General features: G+C 37.0%; 1 protein-coding gene across 1 annotated transcript in view; it reads right to left on the bottom strand.

Moving 5' to 3' along the window:
* LOC108356474 (chaoptin-like) overlaps positions 1–22,313 on the bottom strand; it is a 313,273-nt gene that overhangs the window by 43,587 nt on the left and 247,373 nt on the right. The window lies entirely within an intron of this gene.

Below are 22,313 nucleotides of genomic sequence, written 5' to 3'. Positions count from 1 at the left end.
TACCAAGTTTCGTTAAGATATCTCAATTTTTACTCGAGTTATCGTGTGCACAGACGGGCGGACGGACGTACAGCAAATGGCAGAAAATTTTAAAAATCGGACAATAAGTACGCCCACATCCTATATAACGATAATTTGGAGAAATATGAAATCCTCGATAAATCAGTAAATATTAAAGCTAATTTATTCAAAATTGATGCTTGCAACAATTCTTTACCAAGAAATACGTTTATGGTAAAATTTTGGAAAATGGGCGTGGCACCGCCCACTTATGATCACATATAAGTATATCGGTAACCGTTCTACCAATTTGTACCAAACTCGGTATGGTTATTGTACTTGCCACGTGTAAGCAAAACGTTGAAAATTATTGAAATCGGACTAAAATAACGGCCGATTCTCATATAACGGTAAATTTAAGAAATGCTTGAAACTTCAATATTTCGAAATTGAAGGACGCTAATTTACTCAAAATTGATACACCCCGGCTTACCATCTAGCGGAAGGTTTCGGAAAGGTGAAAAAACATATATTTAATACTTGCGCCGGGTATTTAATGTTCGGCTCCGCCCGAACTTAGACTTTCTTACTTGTTCTATTTCAATTCGTGTTTAACGCACCTTTACTTTCTATTTCACAATGAGAGGTATGTGAATTCAGAAAATACATCGACGAAATGTGGATACAAAATATAAATCGATTCATTGAAGTAGTGATACATCGCCTATTTAAGCATCGAGTGGAAAATTTTCGATGTATCGGACCAAACATCGATATTATCGATGCATCGATTTTTTCCGCAATCCTTAGAACGGACGAAACCTTCAGGAAGCGACTGCATCGATAACATCACACAAAAACGGATCAGCTTTCATTAGAGAAAGTCAATATCGGTTGTGTAAGCCAGTTTCCTGCAGACTACCTAGAGCGTTAGATGAGTTTGATTGATGGAAAGCGACAGAGTTTCGATAATTTGTCCTTTATACTGGTTTTATTACTCTATGCGACAAACTGAATATAAGAAAATATGAGCATTTAATTAATCTACATAAGGCAATGCGAATCTTATGTTATCCTTTGTTCTGCTTAAAGTACAATAATGAAGCAAAAATTCTTTTGGAGAAATTTGTTGAAACTTTTGCAGAGATTTATGAGCAGGAAAATTTAAGCTTCAATTGCCATAATTTAATACACATAAGTGACGACGTCTTAAAATTTGTTGCACTGGATGATTTTAGCGCATTCAAGTACGAAAATTACCTTTACCAATTAAAACGAAATGTTAAAAAGGTAGCGCATATATTAGCATAAATTACAAACAGAATAAGAGACCAAAGCATTACCATGAAATATACCTGCATACCAAGACTAACTTTTACTTTCAAAAAACATTACAGGAAAACTTTAATAAATAACTTCAGATTTCGGATTTAACGTTCTCAATAAAGTCACCAAATAATTATTGCTTCTTCGCTATAATATAAAAATATTTGATAAAAATCACCCCTTATAGTTTAGTTAAACAGCCTTTTTTTTGTGAACCGTATATATAATTGAACAGCCTGTTCGCAGTGGGTCTTAAAATGAACTGCATTACTTCTTGAAGAAAGCCAGCATTTGCAAGAAAATAAAAAAACGGCAGAAAAAACGTCAAAAAAGTTTACGTACATTTTTAAATTTTTTACTTTGCCGCCATTGTTTTGGGTGGTCTAATATTCTTAGAAATCTAAATCTTTTTTTGTGACGTTTTTAATTTTATTGCGTTACGTTTCCATATAATTTCTGTTTTAAGTTTGGTAATAAATATTGACCATGGGTGGTGGTAAGGAAATTCCACTGGAAGCGCTTAAAATAATTTTAAAATTATACTTGAAGAACAAAAGCCTTCGTGCTATTGGCAAAATAGTAAGCAGAGCTCCTTCAAGTGTGCAAGCAATCATAAATTCTTATGGAAGTGAAGCCCCGTTCTGGACGTCCGAAAAAACATACGCCGAAAGATGAACGCCAAATCTTGGCCGCAATTAAAACTGACCCCACGAAATCGGCCCCTTAAATACAAGAGGAAATATTTCATTGCTCTGGTCGTAACGTGCATTCCCAAACCATTCGTAATGTGCTCCACAAGGAGGGGTATAAAGCCCGAACGCCACGTGAAAAGCCATTCATATCAAAAGTGGACCGACAAAAGCGCATGGTATTTGCGCGAAAATATGTGGATGAACCAGATTCATTTTCGGATAATATCATATGGAGCGACCAGTCCAAATTCAACAACAAAGGCCCATGAAGCTTTATGTTTAAAAAATCTAACTCCAACTGTAAAGCACGGCGGTGGAAACGTCATGGTGTGGGGGTGTATGGCCACGGCTGGCGTAGGAAACCTCGTATATATAACCCCGAAAATGGACAAACATTTGTATTTAAATATTTTGAAGGATAATCTTAAGCAAAGTGCTTCGCAGCTTGGCCTATATGAGAAAAGGTTTGTCTTTCAGCAGGACAACGATCCGAGACACACTTCATTTCTGGTAAAGGAATAGCTGCTTTACAATTGTAAGCAACTGCATACACCCCCACAATCTCCAGACATAAACCCAATTGAGCACATTTGGAATTTGTTGGAAAAAAGGATTAGGAAGCATAGGATTACGTCGAAGGAGTTACTGAAGATGGCATTGTCAACTGAGTGGGGGAAAATTACTCAAACGGACACATAATTGTTAGTTCGAAGTATGCGTCGGCGCTTGCAAGCAGTATTATTTAGCAGCGAAAGTTGGACAAACCAAGTATGAAATAAACTAATTTGAATAAGATTTTCTAAGTGCATGTAAACTTTTTTTGGTGTGAAATAATGAGTTTCTATGTTTTGTGCTTCTTATTCCTTTGTTTTTTTTTTTACTGAAATGTATATGAATAAAGCTTTTTGTTCACGAATATATGTATGTCCAACCATAATCCGAAGACATAAGTTTTATTTGTATTTGGGAAATATTTAATTCGTGTACGTAAACTTTTTTTGTTCACTGTATGTTACCGGCCAAATCCGATCTTTGGACAAACCAGGTTTTCCTAGGCTAAACTAGTTCTACCTAGATCCAATATGTGGACTGCGTACATGAAGTTGGACTGATGCGGGTTATTTTTTTGAAGTGCGGCCGAAGGCCGCCTATGCGGAAAGTGTTCTGCGCAAAAATACTGTGGCCCCTTATCTAGTTTAGGCTAGGAAAAACTAGTTTGTCCTGAGATCGGGTTTGGCCGGTAGCATATATATCAAATAACGAAAATTAAAGGAGGTGATAATGTTATTAACCTTTCTGGAAGAAGGGTTGAAAACCTACAACATTTCGACAGAAGTGCTCCGTCTCACGTGATATTAAACCAGTGCCCGCCAAACACTTTCCTGGGAATCGAACTATATTCGGCCTTTCACATGTACACAATCGGCTTCTTACACGTACACAATCCGAACGTCAACAGAAAGAGTAGAAGAGCAACAAATTTTATTTAGTTGCATGCAAACAATAGGCGAAGCAGGTTGGTGACGCATTATTGTTGAATAAAGTAGGTACACTGAGCAGAATGAATGAATATTCATTCAAAAATTTTATAACACAATTTTTCGTAGAAATAGGTATGTATATGGTACCAAGTCGTGCTTTTTCTTCATATTAAAAGAACTTTGTGAATTATGTATTTTTTTTAATACCAGACTAGTCCTCAATTAAAACATACAATATGTTTTGTTATTTATCTTTTGGTTTAATCGTTATTTTAAATTGTTCTTAAATGTCAAGTTTTATCTAATTTTAAAATAAATATATATTAGATATATATATTTTTATTTTATTTCTACTTGAAATCAACGAAATTTTCTTTTAATATTCAGAGTGCTCGAAGCACGTTATCTTTTTTGCTCAGAAAACCACACTTAAATTATAAAAAAATAATAAAAATTTTCTACAATACATACAAAATTTTACCAACTTTTTCCTTTCTTAGGGCCGTTAACTTTCATTATATGTTTCTATGTTGTTTAGATCTAAAAAAATAGCGCACAATGAAAAAAACGGCAAAAAATATACCAACGTTTTTATAATAAGTAATACAACACAGAAATTTTTTTCCGTGCATTACCACCAACACATTCTCATTTTTTGTTTCATAACTAATACATGCTCATTTTAAGACTTTTCTGTTTTTGGCGGGCACTGTATTAAACACATTTTCTTCAAACAACGCTTTGCAGTTATCCTCAGAAAAAAAAAAACAATTCATAGCACGAACGATCGAGAAGAAAGTCATTGATTTCTACTTGGATTCCAAACAATTTTTTCTTCCACTTCTGCACGATGTCGCCAACTAGTAATAATATACTAACAGGTAAGAATGTGACCTATTATCAGCGATGCCAACTTGCGGGGAGTTCCCTGATTTGCGGAGAATATTTCTCGTTGCGGGGAATTTAGACTATTTCGTTTTAAATCATTAAATAACTTACCTAAAGTGCAGAATACTTTTTGTAAAATTTTATTTTTAGTCACAACTAGCAGACCTAGCGAACTTCGTCCCGCCCAAAATTAGATTTTTAATTTAAAAATTTTGGTCCAAAATTTTCTCCAACAATCCACATTTACGATTTGTACTGGCATATTCATCGGCTAAGACTATGGTTTGGTGGTATTTTGCCGCCTTAAATAACCGAACGAAAGTGTTATGGCCATGAGAAGTTCCCTGGTGGCAACAATGATCCGGACCTATTATGAATGTGCCCTAGAAACTTTATCTTATAGTTGGTGGCAATTTCAAAATGGATGCGTATCTTTGTTCAACAGAAATACAATATACATACATACATAGACTGAGATGAAATACCTTAAAAACCAGTTTCACAAAAACAATTTAAGTGAAAAATGATCTTTTAACCGACTTCCAAAAAACTAGGAGATTATCAGTGCGTCGGAATATATATATATATATATTTTTATGTTTGTTACCGCATAACTTTGCACCACGTTTACCGATTTCGCATCGGAAAGGTAGTATCTCAGAGATGGTCCCATACTAATGTGGTTTACATCCGATCACTGGATCATGAAAAAATTAACGGTAATCCTAAAATTGTATAAGAGAATTGAAGTCGGTTTTGTTTTTTGCTTAAAATTACTTGTTTTTCTGTCAGGTTTTATATTAAATTCAATTAAAAAAATTAATTTTCATTAAATTGCTTTCATGAAACTGGCTTTTAAGGTATTTCCACTGCACAACTCAACCCTGGTGTGTCCGAATGAAGTTTTAGCGCATAACAATGTTGGCGAATCACATCCATTTGGCCAATCGTAACAAACGAGAGTTCGATATACTCAATGGTGCAACAGGTCGATTTAGTCTAACATTCACGGCACCTTTTCTCACTTGTCGATTTTTAGTAATAACTCGACCTCAGCATCACCTGACTACTCTTTTTTGCAATTGGACTGCCTTTACCGTCTCCAATACATGTTTTGAATATTCACCAAATCGGATCATGAAAAAGCTTTTTAGTAATAACTCGACCTCAGCATCACCTGACTACTCTTTTTTGCAATTGGACTGCCTTTACCGTCTCCAATACATGTTTTGAATATTCACCAAATCGGATCATGAAAAAGCTTTTTAGTAATAACTCAACTACAGCGCCAACTGGCGGATTAAATTGTGAANCGATTTTATATACATACATACTAGAGTGGCCTTTTTGTTGTATGAAAAATTTGAAATGCATGAATCCAAAAGTTTTCGNAATTGGACTGCCTTTACCGTCTCCAATACATGTTTTGAATATTCACCAAATCGGATCATGAAAAAGCTTTTTAGTAATAACTCAACTACAGCGCCAACTGGCGGATTAAATTGTGAAACTAAACTATCCAGAGACCCACGGAAACCCACACACACAACTTTGTTAAAATCCCTCCATCCGTTTAGGATTTCACTCACCAGTATACCTACAGAAGAATTATATACACATTCAAAAGATAAACAAAAGTCAGTATGTTTGTCCTTTGCCACGCCCTCTTTTCAAAGAGCCCATTTTTCTCAATGAGTATGGGATTGATTTCATATATCTCCATACGAAGTGTTCCAGTACTGTACCATGAACATTTCCAGAGATATGCAGTATGAAATTCGGTTTGTATGGTAGGTGCCACGTCCTCTTTCCCAATAGCTCCATATTTTCTCCATGACTACGCGATTAATTTCATATATCTCCATACCAAGTTTTAGTATTCTACCAAAACAATTCTAGAGATATGCAATAAGGAAAATTCTACCAGTATGGGAGGTTCCACGCCCAAATAAAGTTCCAGCACTCAACCATGAGCACTTCCAGAGATATACAGTATACAAAATTCGGTTTGTATAGGATTGCCACGCCCCTTTTCCAAAAACTCCAATTTTTCTCCATGAGTATGTGACTGATTTCATATATTTCCGTACCAAATTCAAAAATTTTACCATGAACGATTCGAGAAATATGCAGTATGAAATATTCGGGTTGTATGGGAGGTACCAGGCCCTCTTTTCCAATAGCTCCAATTTTTCTGCAAGAGTATGCGATTGACTTTATGAATCGCCACACCAAGTTCCAATACTCTACCACGAACATTTCCAGAGATATGCAGTTTTCAAAATTCGATTTGTATGGGAAGTGCCACGCGCCCTTTTCCAATACCTCCAATGTTTATCCAAGAGTAAGGGATTGATTTCATATATCTCCATACCAAATTCCAGTACTCTACCAAAACTACTTCCAGTGATATACAGTATGAAAAATTCGGTTTGAAAGGGAGGTGCCACGCCCCTTTTTCTAATAGGTCCAATTTTTCTCCAAGAGAATGCGATCAAGTTCCAGCACTATTTCATGAACATTTCCAGAGATATACAGTATGAAAAATTCGGTTTGTATAGGAGCTGCCACGCCCCTTTTCCAATAAATCCAGTTTTTCTCCATGAGTATGTAATTGGTTTCATATATTTCCGTACCAAGTTCAAAAATTTTACCATGAACACTTCCAGAAATATGCAGTGTCAAATATTCGGGTTGTATGCGAGGTACCACGCCCACTTTTCCAATAGCTCCACTTTTTCTGCAAAAGTATGCGATTGATTTTATATATCTCCACACCACGGTGCAGCGAACAAAGGTGGCGCCGTCAGTGGTACCGCTACTTTGATTTTGCCGATTTTGACAGTAGTGGTAACTTGTAAATAAACCTTTGTTTACAAATCAGCGAAAGAGAAATTATAAGTCAAAAATCAGTTTAAATCGTGTTAATTTGCAATTTTTGAGTTGAAGACTGCGTAAAAACTAATACAATGAAGTGCTGTATGTTAAATTGCGACAACCGTCAAGATGCAAGAAGCGTAGATGCAAGTGTCGCGCTGGGACGAACCGCTGCATTTTGTGTACATAGGGCACGGCAAAGCCGTTCCCGAAATGTTTCTCTATTATTATATTAACAGCATTTCCTCACAATGATTTTGTTTCTGCTCCACGCAGCCTCCATTAGCAAGTTAACTAATCAGTCCCGCAGAGATGCTGCTGCAGTTTTCTGCAGCAGCCTTAATTGCAAAGCAATGGAGTGCACTAAAACGTTTGCTGAAGCAGCCTCAATNGTTTTTTGCTTAAAATTACTTGTTTTTCTGTCAGGTTTTATATTAAATTCAATTAAAAAAATTAATTTTCATTAAATTGCTTTCATGAAACTGGCTTTTAAGGTATTTCCACTGCACAACTCAACCCTGGTGTGTCCGAATGAAGTTTTAGCGCATAACAATGTTGGCGAATCACATCCATTTGGCCAATCGTAACAAACGAGAGTTCGATATACTCAATGGTGCAACAGGTCGATTTAGTCTAACATTCACGGCACCTTTTCTCACTTGTCGATTTTTAGTAATAACTCGACCTCAGCATCACCTGACTACTCTTTTTTGCAATTGGACTGCCTTTACCGTCTCCAATACATGTTTTGAATATTCACCAAATCGGATCATGAAAAAGCTTTTTAGTAATAACTCAACTACAGCGCCAACTGGCGGATTAAATTGTGAAACTAAACTATCCAGAGACCCACGGAAACCCACACACACAACTTTGTTAAAATCCCTCCATCCGTTTAGGATTTCACTCACCAGTATACCTACAGAAGAATTATATACACATTCAAAAGATAAACAAAAGTCAGTATGTTTGTCCTTTGCCACGCCCTCTTTTCAAAGAGCCCATTTTTCTCAATGAGTATGGGATTGATTTCATATATCTCCATACGAAGTGTTCCAGTACTGTACCATGAACATTTCCAGAGATATGCAGTATGAAATTCGGTTTGTATGGTAGGTGCCACGTCCTCTTTCCCAATAGCTCCATATTTTCTCCATGACTACGCGATTAATTTCATATATCTCCATACCAAGTTTTAGTATTCTACCAAAACAATTCTAGAGATATGCAATAAGGAAAATTCTACCAGTATGGGAGGTTCCACGCCCAAATAAAGTTCCAGCACTCAACCATGAGCACTTCCAGAGATATACAGTATACAAAATTCGGTTTGTATAGGATTGCCACGCCCCTTTTCCAAAAACTCCAATTTTTCTCCATGAGTATGTGACTGATTTCATATATTTCCGTACCAAATTCAAAAATTTTACCATGAACGATTCGAGAAATATGCAGTATGAAATATTCGGGTTGTATGGGAGGTACCAGGCCCTCTTTTCCAATAGCTCCAATTTTTCTGCAAGAGTATGCGATTGACTTTATGAATCGCCACACCAAGTTCCAATACTCTACCACGAACATTTCCAGAGATATGCAGTTTTCAAAATTCGATTTGTATGGGAAGTGCCACGCGCCCTTTTCCAATACCTCCAATGTTTATCCAAGAGTAAGGGATTGATTTCATATATCTCCATACCAAATTCCAGTACTCTACCAAAACTACTTCCAGTGATATACAGTATGAAAAATTCGGTTTGAAAGGGAGGTGCCACGCCCCTTTTTCTAATAGGTCCAATTTTTCTCCAAGAGAATGCGATCAAGTTCCAGCACTATTTCATGAACATTTCCAGAGATATACAGTATGAAAAATTCGGTTTGTATAGGAGCTGCCACGCCCCTTTTCCAATAAATCCAGTTTTTCTCCATGAGTATGTAATTGGTTTCATATATTTCCGTACCAAGTTCAAAAATTTTACCATGAACACTTCCAGAAATATGCAGTGTCAAATATTCGGGTTGTATGCGAGGTACCACGCCCACTTTTCCAATAGCTCCACTTTTTCTGCAAAAGTATGCGATTGATTTTATATATCTCCACACCACGGTGCAGCGAACAAAGGTGGCGCCGTCAGTGGTACCGCTACTTTGATTTTGCCGATTTTGACAGTAGTGGTAACTTGTAAATAAACCTTTGTTTACAAATCAGCGAAAGAGAAATTATAAGTCAAAAATCAGTTTAAATCGTGTTAATTTGCAATTTTTGAGTTGAAGACTGCGTAAAAACTAATACAATGAAGTGCTGTATGTTAAATTGCGACAACCGTCAAGATGCAAGAAGCGTAGATGCAAGTGTCGCGCTGGGACGAACCGCTGCATTTTGTGTACATAGGGCACGGCAAAGCCGTTCCCGAAATGTTTCTCTATTATTATATTAACAGCATTTCCTCACAATGATTTTGTTTCTGCTCCACGCAGCCTCCATTAGCAAGTTAACTAATCAGTCCCGCAGAGATGCTGCTGCAGTTTTCTGCAGCAGCCTTAATTGCAAAGCAATGGAGTGCACTAAAACGTTTGCTGAAGCAGCCTCAATCGCAAAGCAATGGAGTGCACTACAACGTTCACAGTTCTCTAATAGATTAGGTGAAAAATGCAATATTTTCGCATTTAGCAAAATTAAAACACGTTTTTCGCAGTAAAGTGAACTGCTTTGGTTGTTTCAACTCGTTCTTCTTATCGCTCTATTCTTTGTTTACTTGTGGTACACAAATGTCAACGCCCAGGACGGCGCAATCTTGTATTCTATCATTCTTGTCTCCACACCAAGTTTCAATACTCTACCATGAAAATTTCCAGAGATATGCAGTATGAAAAATTAGGTTTGATAGGGAGGTGCCACGCCCCCTTTTCCAATAGTTCCAATTTTTCTCCAAGAGTATGCGGTCGATTTTATATACATACATACTAGAGTGGCCTTTTTGTTGTATGAAAAATTTGAAATGCATGAATCCAAAAGTTTTCGGACAGAATAATGTGAGGTTGGGGATATAAATAAATACGTAATTAGAATAAAAGCCTTCAGGTGATTCCTAGAGGTTCTGGGTTGAGCTTTTTCGACCAAAAATGTCGAATTCACATCAATTTATTTTACTTAGCATTTTTTTTAAGTATATATTGAAATATTTTTATATTATATTAAAATGATATTAAATATTATTTTTATTAGATATTAAATGATATATTGATATAAATGAAGATTTCATATTTTTCTCAGCTTTAATATTATCGTGTACCATGGTTTTTCAATCTATGTCAGACTTTTTGAGCACTTTAAAAAGGTAAATGTATTCAGTTTTCATTAAAAACTGTTCAGGAATAAAAAATTGGGTTTCATGGTCGTAAAAGCTGAAAATTTAAAATAATAATTTCAATTTCAACATATTTCCTATTAAAAAATCAAAATGATCAACCCGGAACCACTCGGAATTTCCGGATCCGGACAAAACAAATTTCATATTTATTTTCCTTGCCAACCTTGCCAATCGACCAAAAAAGGCCACTCTAATACATACGTCAATACCAAGTTCCAGTACTCTACCATGAAAACCTCCAGAGGTTTGCATTATGAAAAGCTCGGTTTGAATGGGATTTTGGAACTAGCGGGACTATTTCGGGATTTTCGGGCCTAATTTAGGAACTTTGGGACTTTCGGAACTATTTCAAGATTTTTGGGACTATTTCGTAATTATCGGAACTGATTTCGGGATTTTTGGGACTTTCGGGAGTATATCGATTTTTTTGGGACTTCTTTTGGATTTTTTAGACTTTCGGGAACATTTCGAGGTTTTCAGGAGCATTTCGGGATTTTTGAACTAATTTCGGATTTTTGGGGAAAATTTAGGAATTTGGGACTTGCAGAACTATTTAGGGATTTTCGGGACTTAGTTCGGATTTTTACAACTTTCGGGACTATTTCGCGATAATCGGAGCTAATTTCGGGACTGTTGGGACTTTCGATGCTATTTAGGGATTTTTGGGACTCTCGGGACTATTTCGGGATTATCGGGAGTAATTTAGGTACTTTTGGGTCTTTCGAGACTATTTCCAGATTTTTGGGACTAATTTTGGATGTTTGGAACTTGCGTGTCTATTTCGGGATTGTCGGGAGTAATTTCGGGATTTTTGCGAATTTCGGGAGTATTTTGGAATTTTTGGAATTTTTGGGACTAATTTCGGATTTTTGGGAAACTACTTTGGAGCTTTCGGGACTTTCGGGATTCCTGGGACTAGCTTCGGGAATTTTGGGACTTTCTGAAATAGTTTCGAAAGTCTTAAAGTTCCTAAATTAGTCCCAAATTCCCAAATGGTCCCGAAAGTCTCAAAAATCAAAAAATAGTCCCAAAAATCCGAAATTAGTCCCGAAAATCCCTAAACGGCCTTAAATGTCCCAAAAGACTAAAATTAGGCCCAAAAACAAAGATAGTCGCGGGAGTCCCAAAAATCCTGAGGTAGTCTCGAAAATCCCGAAATTAGTCCCGAGAATCCCGAAATTCCCAAAATTAGATCCGAGACTCTCAAAATAGTCCTGAAAGTCCCGAAATTAGTCATTATAAGCCCGAAATAGTCCCGAAAGTCACCAAAATTCCGAAATACTCCCGAAAACCCCAAAAATCCCGAAATTAGTCCCGAGAATCCCGAAATTCCCAAAATTAGATCCGAGACTCTCAAAATAGTCCTGAAAGTCCCGAAATTAGTCATTATAAGCCCGAAATAGTCCCGAAAGTCACCAAAATTCCGAAATACTCCCGAAAACCCCAAAAATCCCGAAATTACTCCCGACAAACCCGAAATAGACTGAAAGTTACAAAAATCCAAAATAAGTCCCAAAAATCTGGACATAGTCTCGAAAGTCCCAAAAATACCCAAATTACTCCCGAAATAGTCTTGAGAGTCCCAAAAATCCTGAGGTAGTCTCGAAAATCCCGAAATTACTCCCGACAAACCCGAAATAGACTGAAAGTTACAAAAATCCAAAATAAGTCCCAAAAATCTGGACATAGTCTCGAAAGTCCCAAAAATACCCAAATTACTCCCGAAATAGTCTTGAGAGTCCCAAAAATCCTTAAATGGCCCCGAAATAGTCCTGAAAGTTCCAAAAATCCGAAATAAGTCCCAAAATTCCTAAATTATTCCCAATAATGGCGGAATAGTCCTAAAAGACCCGAAAAACTCCTGAAAACCACGAAAGGGTCCCGAAAGTCTCAAAATTCCAAAAGAAGTCCCAAAAAAATCGATATACTCCCGAAAGCCCCGAAATTAGTTCGAAAAATCGCAAAATCAGTTCCGCAAATTGCGAAATAGTCCCGAAAATACCAAAAATCTTGAAATAGTTCCGAAAGTCCCAAAGTTCCTAAATTAGTCCCAAAAATTTCTAAATGCTCCCGAAAGTCCCAAAAATTCCGAAATTCCTCCCGACAATCCCGAAATAGACCCGAATGTTCCAAAAATCCCAAATAAGTCCCAAAATTCTATAAATAGTCCCGAAAGTCCCAAAAATACCTAAATTTCTCCCGAAAGTCCCAAAAATCCGAAATTAGTCCCAAAAATTTGGAAATAGTCTCGACAGTCCGAAAATACCGAAATTACTCCCGATAATCTCGAAATAGACCCGAAAGTTCCAAAAATCCGAAATTAGTCCCAAAAATTTGGAAATAGTCTCGACAGTCCGAAAATACCGAAATTACTCCCGATAATCTCGAAATAGACCCGAAAGTTCCAAAAATCCTAAATTAGTCCCAAACTTTTGGAAATAGTCCCGAATGTCCCTAAAATACCTAAATTACTCCCGATAATCCGGAACTAGTCACGAAAGCTCCAAAAATCCGAAATAAGTCCCAAAACTCCCGAAATACTCCTGAAAATCCCAAAGGTCCCGTAATCAGTTCCGAGAATCCCGAAATGGGCCCGAAAGTCCCAACAATTCCGAAATACACCCAAAAATACCGAAATTACTCCCGAGTATCTCGAAATAGAACCGAAAGTTCCAAAAATCTGGAAATAGTCTCGAAAGTCCCAAAAATACTCAAATTACTCCCTTTAATCCCGAGTTAGTTCCGAGAGTCCTCCCAAAAATCCGAAAATAGGTCCCGAAATCCCGAGTTAGTTCTCAAAATCCCAAAATTCCTAAATTAGTCCCAAGAATGGAGAAATAGTCTCGAAAGTCCCAAAAATCCGAAATTAGTTCAAAAAATTCCGAAATACTCCTGAAAACCCTGGAGTGGTTCCGAAAGTCTCAAAAATCCAAAAAAGACCCAAAAAAATCGATATACTCCCGAAAGGCCCAAAAATCCCAAAATTAGTCCAACATATACCGAAATCAGTTCCGAGAATTACGAAACGGTCCCGAAAGTCCCAAAAATCCTGAAATAGTTCCGAAAGTCCCATAGTTCCTAAATTAGTCCCAAAAATCCCGAAATGATCCCGAAACTCCCAAAAATCCAAAACAAAGTCCCAAAAGTCAGGAAACTGCCCCGAAAGTCCCGAAATTACTCCCGACAATCACGAAATAGACCCGAAAGTTCCAAAAATCCTAAATAAGTCCCACAAATTTGAAAATATTCTCGAAAGTCCCAAAAATACCTAAATTACTCCCGATAATCCCGAGAATCCCAAAAATCCCTAAATAGTCCCGAAAGTCCCAACAGTCCCGAAATTATTCCGGAGAATCCCGAAAAACCCATAAATCCGAAATAAGTCCCAAAAATCTGGAAATAGTCCGGAAAGTCCCAAAAACTTGAAATTAGTCTTAAAAATCCAAAAATAGTCCAGAAGTCCCAAAAATCCCGAGAATTCCGAAATATTTCCGAAAGTCCCGCCATTTACTCGGAGAATCTCGACAGTCCCAAAAATCCCGAAACTAGTTCCAAAAATCCCCAAATATTTTTAAAGTCGTTTCGAAAATACCGATATTAGTTCCGAGAATCCCCAAAGAATTACGAAATAGCTTCGAAAATCCCAAAATAGTCCCGAAAACCCGGAAATAGTCTTGAAAATCCTGATTAAGTTTGACGAATATCTCAAATGCAGAAACAGTTCCCAAATTGAGGTGTGGTGAGTTTAGGTGAGGTGTGGTGAGAACGGGTGTGATGAGTTCAACTGTGGTGAGTTAAGATTTGGCGGATTTTGGTGTACCAGTAGCAGGTGCGGTGAGTCTAGGTGAGGTGTGGTGAGTTCATTTGAGGAGAGGTGAAGTGAGTTGTGGTAAAGTAAGTTGAGGTGAGTGTAAGGTGAGGTGTTAATTCTCTAAATTTCTCCTAAATTATACAGTATTTAGTTTGAATGTATTTAGCCATCGACTAAATACCTTGGTACTTTAGTGAAAGTATTTTGCATCCCCAAGGTACATGAGTACTTTGGACCAGAGTATTTAGCGCCTACTAAATACTTTCGTCTTTTGTACTTTGATATCTAGCAACTCCTAAATACTCAAGTTTTTCTTACTTTAATATCTAATAGCTCCTTGTTGAATTTTAGAGGTATTCCCAGAGACGCCCAAACAAACCGCAAGGTAAAATGATCTCAAGTGAGCAATAAGCAACAACGTTCTTGGTAAGCAATTTGTGATTTAATTAAACTTAAGTTGGATGAAAATCGATTATAATTTGATAATATACAAAAGAACTGGTAAAGAAACGTGTTCACCTTAAGCGAGCCTTTTAGGGAGAGAGAGAAGGAAAAAGAAGGAAAGAACTAAAGTTCAAAACAAAATCTGTCAACTTATTATTCATTTTTGACATACATAATTAATTCAAGCAAAGTTCCCACACTTTAATTGCAACAATTGAATTTCTTTTAGGATCNTAAGCGAGCCTTTTAGGGAGAGAGAAAAGGAAAAAGAAGGAAAGAACTAAAGTTCAAAACAAAATCTGTCAACTTATTATTCATTTTTGACATACATAATTAATTCAAGCAAAGTTGCCACACTTTAATTGCAACAATTGAATTTCTTTTAGGATCGAACAAACTTATCTACAAGATGCAAAAGCTTCTCTTTGCCTAGTGGCTTAGTGTATATGTCAGCTAGCTGCTCCTTGGTCTCCATATACTGAACATCAATTTCGCCTTGAGCCTGCATGTCACAAGTATAAAAGTATTGGATATCAATATGTTTGGTTCGCTTTGCCGACATCGGACTTTTGACCAATGTTATCGCACGTTGATTGTCCAAATATAATGTTGTTGGCGATCGCTGCTTATAGCCTCATTAACATATAAGTTCTCTTAGGCATTTCGCGGCTTTTGCTGCCGCACAGAGTGCCACAAATTCTGCCTCTGTGGTTGACGTCGCAGTGACTGTTTGTTTTCGTGAGCTCCACGCAATAGGGCCACCATTTAAGAAAGCAACCCAACCAGAAATAATTCGCCTAGTATCTAGGTCACCACCCCAATCAGCATCAGAATACAACGTCAACTGCAAATGCTCAGAATACAAATTAAAACGTATGCCATGATCTACTGTACCTTTCAAATATTTTAAAATTCTTTTCACGCCTTGCCAATGTGTTTCAGAAGGATTCTCTAAATATCTGCTCAAAACGCCAACGCTGAGGGCAATATCTGGTCTGGTACACACCATTAAGTACATGAGTGATCCAATGGACCCACGATATGGGATTCTGGGGTTGTTTGCGGTTGTATCATCTTTAGAAAAATACCTTCCAACTTCAGCTGGTGTTGACACAGGAAAGCAGTTCAAATGACTAAATCGTTCTAACACCTTTTCCGCATACACATTTTGAAATAAATTTAACGTGTGATTGTGTTTATCTATTTGAATTTGCAGACCAACAAAAAACTCTGCGTCATTATAGGTAATTTCGAATTCCATGTGTTAGGTATATAGCAATTTCTCCACTATTTCGGTATTGTTGCCACATACTATAAGCCCATCATCAACGTAAAGTATTAGAAACTCCACGATGCGCTTGTTCCATTGTCTTGAAGCTTGTTTGAGGCCATACAAGCTCTTTTTCAGTAAACAAACCCGATCATCTTTGACAAATCCACTTGGCTGTTCCATATATATGACTTCGTCTATATTGCCGTGTAAGAACGCAGCTTTGACATCAAATTGTACGATATTCATACCACGAGCCGCTGCAATTGCAAGAACCATTCCCACCGATTCATGTCTGACTACGGGTGCATAAACTTCGTCATAGTCGATTCCTCGTTTTTGAGAGCATCCTCTTACGACCAATCGAGCTTTAAATTTTTCTATGTCACCGTTAGCTTTAAACTTTTTCTTAAAAATCCAACGGTTTGTTATTACATGCATGCCACTTGTGCATGGTACCAAAATCCATGTTTCATTCGCCATCAAAGATTCAATTTCACTTTTGATCGCTTCAGTCCATTTATCGCAGTCTTCACTTGACATTGCCTCTTCTAATGTTGAAGGCTCAATTGATGCAATGCATAATTCAGCAACCACTGTATCCGTCGTTGGATTTTAAGCTTTTGTTGCACTTCTTGTTTTATAGGGACTTCTCGTTACTGCTGGTACTTTTTCGTATTCTGCGCATTTTGTACGGTCCGGCGATTTTTCACACCTGCGTGAGCATAGCGGTTTTGTGCTAACTCCCTCAGACATTACACTGTCATCCTTTTGTTTTTCACATACCTCGTTGATTGTTATGGGCTTTTCTTTAAAAATTACATCACGGCGGATCAATACTCGTCTATTTTCGGAATCAAACACTCTATATGCTTTGCTCTCTTCATTGCAGCCAACCAAAATGCCCTTAAAAGCATTCCTCTCCCATTTTGTCCGTTGCTCTTTAGGTATGTGAACGTACGCGTCGCAACAAAAAACGCGCAGATGTGCAACTGACGGTTTCTTCCCAAACCACAATTCATATGGGGTGCACTTATCAATAACATCTGAAGCTATCCTGTTTTTCAGATAGACTGCTGTATGTGTAGCGTCCGCCCATAAATACAGTGGTAGCTGCCTGTTATGAAGCATTGCTTTTGCACTTTCAACGATAGTCCTATTTTGCCGCTCAATAAAGCCGTTTTGTTCAGGTGCTCTGGGCGTTGTTACTTCGTGCTTGATATTATTCTTCAGTAATAATGTATCCACTTCCTCATTACAGAACTCGCGACCGCCATCTAAACGTATACGCTTGATCAAATGTCCTTCCGCTCGAACATCTGCCAAAAATTGCAAAAGTCTTTTAAAAACATCTGTCTTATTTCTCAAAAAATAGACAAAACAGTAACGCGAGTAGTCATCTTTCAAAAGAAAAAAGTAATTGGATCCACCAATTGATGAAGCACTCATTTTTCCACACAGATCCATATGAAAAACTTCACCAGGTATTTCAGCGCGTTTTGCACCGCTTTTTGGAAACGATTTTCTGTGCTGCTTGCCGTAAGCACAGCCTTCACAAAATGCATTACTTCTTTGCATATCAGTAACATGTAAATCATCTACCTCGTTTCGCGCACACATTTCTCGAAGTGTAGCAAAGTTTATGTGCCCAAGTCGCTCGTGCCAAAGCATTGAATTCTCGGTTGTCAGAATATTTGCTGACGATATAACTTCTGGTTTTAAGTCCATACGATATAAACCATTATCACTTTCGCCTTCACTAATTACGCTAGTACCATTCATGAAGTAAACGTGTTCACCGCCAGATTCGAATATGACTCTGGCAACTCTTTCGGTTGCTCTTGAAATCGAAACAAAATTTTTATCTAACGTCTTTAATTGTGTGCAGGGAGTTCGCAAAACCAAGTACCTTGACCGTCACCAACTTTTACATGAACGTTTTTAATTTTATCATTAATATTAGTGAAAAGTTCCTTTTGAAATGACATGTGATCAGTGGCACCAGAGTCAGCATAGAACACGTTTTTTACTTTGTGTAAATCCTTTGATGCGTTTAGAATAAATAAATATGAATTTTTACGATCAGCTGTTTCCTTGGTCTGCCATTTTCTCTCATTCGGTTTACTTTCAAGTAATAGAGTTTGGGGTTCGCTCTTTTTATCTAGTACGCTTTGGTGATGCTTTTGACGTTTTCGGCATTCGCGAGCCCAATGACCAGGCTTATGGCAATAGTTACAATTGCCTTTACGTTTAGCATAATTGTTGTTTTTACCTTTATTTGTTGAGTAGTTGCTGCTGTTACCTTTGCTTTTATTTATTGAGTAGACTGAATTGGGCGTATTGTCGTTCTCTATGTTTGATCGTAAATTCATTAGACTTTCTTCGTTAACTAAATGCTCGGTTAAACGCTCAATGCTTTGGCTTTCGCGTGGAACTGCATACCAAGCAGTGCGCACATGATCAAATTTAGCTACTTAGAATTTTCGCAATAACCATTAGTTCCTTCTGCTCCAGTTACATGTCTTTGAGTCGTTGTGCTATGGAAGTTATATTTGCGACGTAATCGACTACTGCCTCATCATCGTTCATTTTAGCGCTCATAAATTTTTCTAGTAGAACCTGCGCCGATTTTTCGCTTTTCTCAGCATGGACAGCTTTCAGTTTCGACCACATTTGTGCTGCCGTTGTGCATTCAGTAAGATACTTTAATTGTTCAAGCTCTATACCCCTCATGATAAACGCTTGCGCTTCCGCGTCTTTTTCGTCCCATTGTGTGGCATTGGCTTCGGTTCACCTCTCCGCTCCCAGGATGTATTTCTTAAGCTTTATATTTCCATTTGTCTTCGCCATAGTTGATAGTTCTGACCATTGAACCGATGTATGTGATATACCTTTGATTCACTCGTGCTTGTCTCCTCGATATCTTGAAAATCAGCTTGAATATTTCTGTGGCTACCAATATTGTCAGTCGAACTTTTAATCAGGTCCGCTCCAATTGCTGAATCGACGGGAAGCAGAGATGGCTCGCTTTCCATATAGGACTCTAGATGTCTGAAGTAACGTTGCAGTTAGGACACTGGGCCCATAACCTGTTGAATTTTAGAGGTATTCCCAGAGACGCCCAAACAAAACGCAAGGTAAAATGATCTCAAGTGAGTAATAAGCAACAACGTTCTTGGTAAGCAATTTGTGATTTAATTAAACTTAAGTTGGATGAAAATCGATTATAATTTGATAATATACAAAAGAACTGGTAAAGAAACGTGTTCACCTTAAGCGAGCCTTTTAGGGAGAGAGAGAAGGAAAAAGAAGGAAAGAACTAAAGTTCAAAACAAAATCTGTCAACTTATTATTCATTTTTGACATACATAATTAATTCAAGCAAAGTTCCCACACTTTAAGAGACAATTTAATTGCTAAAAGTGAAAACCTCAACCCCAAGGTACATGAGTACTTTGGACCAGAGTATTTAGCGCCTACTAAATACTTTCGTCTTTTGTACTTTGATATCTAGCAGCTCTTAAATACTAAAGTTTTTCTTACTTTAATATCTAATAGCTCCTAAATATCTAAATACTTTTTACTTGAGTATTTAGCACCACCTAAATACCTAAGTATTGTTTACTTGGGTATTTAGCAGCTCCTAAACACCTAAGTAAATAGTACTTGGGTATTTAGCAGCTCCTAAATACCTAAGTTCTTTTTACTTGAATATTTAATCATCTCAAAATACTAAGTATTTGTGTATTTAGTACACAAAGTGGTACTTTAAGTACAAAAGTATTTAGGTGTGCCCATCATTGGTATGTACATAAATATGCATATATAAATATAAGTGCCCTGCAGGAAATTGAATTAGTTTGAAAGTAATTTATAAACTACTTTATTTTCAATGATAACTAATTGAAATTCTCACCATTTTACTTGCAACGAACTCATTTATTTCACATGGCGATTTCAAAGTCGGTATGTTTCGTTTGCATACGCTTTCTTTCTGCACTACACAGATGCTTTTTCATAAATAAGAAAAACATGGACATTCTTGGCTGCGACCAATTGTAGCAGACATCTTTGCACGCTCAGTTACAGCCAGACATGTATATATTTTTGTGCTTTCAAATGTTCAATTTGAATTGTGTGCAAGCAGCAAGTCGACTGTCCGACTCTGCATTTGATTTCAACTACTTTAAAATGAATTCGGTTTACACAACTTCGAAGTCAGTATGTTTCTTTTGAATACGCTTGCGTTCTGGACTTCACAGGTGCTTTTTCATACTTCCAAGACACAAATTGTTTTTTTTTAGCAAAAGGAGTATCAAAATTCGAAACAATTACTCATTGCATTTGTTTTAATGTAGTCTTTTAATAAGTTGATTTAAAAAAAAATCACTTGTTTCCGTCAGGGTGCTAATAGCAATAATAATAATAGTTGCTCCTTGTGGCAACATAACCTACATACATAATTGCCTACATTATTTCTCTGTGAACTGTACATACATATGTATATGTTTTTTTTTTTTAACCCAAGAATAAACATTAATGTTAACATTAGCACGTAGATATGTATAAGTATACATAACCCTTGCTTTACGCTGTATTCCGTACGAATTAACAGCAGAGGGCGCTCTCATTTGTGATTTGCAGATGACCAGCGCTGTTATATGGGCATGTATGTTAGATTCTATAGGATTTTTAAAGTCCTACAGTTCAATGTTTAAGAAGTATTTAAACTTTTTTTTGTATAAGACAACGAGAAGCCCATCCAGAATCTATAACCAAAATTTAAAAAAATTTATACAGCAGATCTCGAGCTTTGCGAATAGAAAAAAACGACTTTCAAAATGTAGATTAGTATAGATTGCCACTCTGCCAATTTCGCATTAGAAACACTATAAAAACATTGATGTTTTTAATTTATTTACTTACATTCACAGGCCTGGCATCAATTCCGTCGGAGACCCCGACGTGACAATCGTTATCGTGAATTCCGTCGTGATCACGGAATTCTCCCGAGAATTCGAAATTCGTGAGAATGGTATCACTGATTTCGAGTTATTTTATTGTGACTTATTTTATTTTGCTTGTGTTCTATGTCTTAAAAGATTTGTAAATTCGCGTTCTTTTGAATACCGAGTGGCGTTTTTTCGAAAATTTCTAATAACGATGCCAATATGGCGGATAAATGGCATTAAGTTCGAAAACTTTTAATTATCTTCGTCAATAAAAAATCTTGGAAGAACTGAAATTATTCTCGAACTCCTTATGCTAAGGTTTTTGGTGTCCCTGAATGCACATCTGATGCTACATTTTTAAAGTTCAAAATGACGGATCCAAAATGGCGGACAAGCTTTCAGTAATCGACTGGATGTGCTTGAAACTTCTTGCTCTGTGGTTTTTGGGATTGCTTGTTACAAATTGGAAGTTATTTTTTAGAAATTCAAAATGGCGGATTCAAAATGGTGGACAAATTTTCGGAAATCGACTGGATGTGCTTGACATTTCTTGCTCGGGGTTTTTGGGATTGCTGATTACAAATTGGAATTTTAGAAATTCAAAATAGCGGATCCAAAATGGCGGTCAAATTTTCGGAAATCGACAGGATGTGCTTGATACGCCCATTTTTCATAAAACTTATAATATTCTTATTTTACGTCTAAAGATAATTGTAAATGTCAATTTTCAGTGAATAAGCTTTAGTAGTTACTAAAATATGACAGTTTTCGTATTTCTGAAAATTACCGTTATATGGGAAGTGGGTGTGGTTACGGTCCTATTTCGCCCATTTTCAATACAAAACCTACCTTGGGTAAAGGGCAATCTAGGTACATATCTAATTTCGTTGAGATATTTCAATTTTTGCTCGAGTTATCGGTCGAGTCCGGACGGACGGACAGACAGACATGGCTTAATCGACTTCTCTTTTCATTCTGATCATTTATGTATACATTTGTCTATATCTATCTCGATTCGTTTTGGCTCTTCCAAACAACCGTTATGCAAACAAAGTTATAATACCCTTGTGCACAAGTGCGGTCGGGTATAAAACGGGTCTTAATGCCAAAACCTCTAAAGGGTCAATTATGGACCGGAGCGAGACCTTTTCGGCGACATAAAGGTTAAAACAATTGGACATCAAATAAGAAAGTTACAGGGAAA

Source organism: Rhagoletis zephyria, unplaced genomic scaffold (genome assembly GCF_001687245.7).
Source record: "Rhagoletis zephyria isolate East Lansing unplaced genomic scaffold, Rhagoletis_zephyria_1.1 Rzeph_scaffold_00173, whole genome shotgun sequence".
Classification (NCBI taxonomy): Eukaryota; Metazoa; Arthropoda; class Insecta; order Diptera; family Tephritidae; genus Rhagoletis; species Rhagoletis zephyria.
Note: the sequence above shows the minus strand (reverse complement) of the source record. Positions and strands in the feature narration are given on the sequence as shown.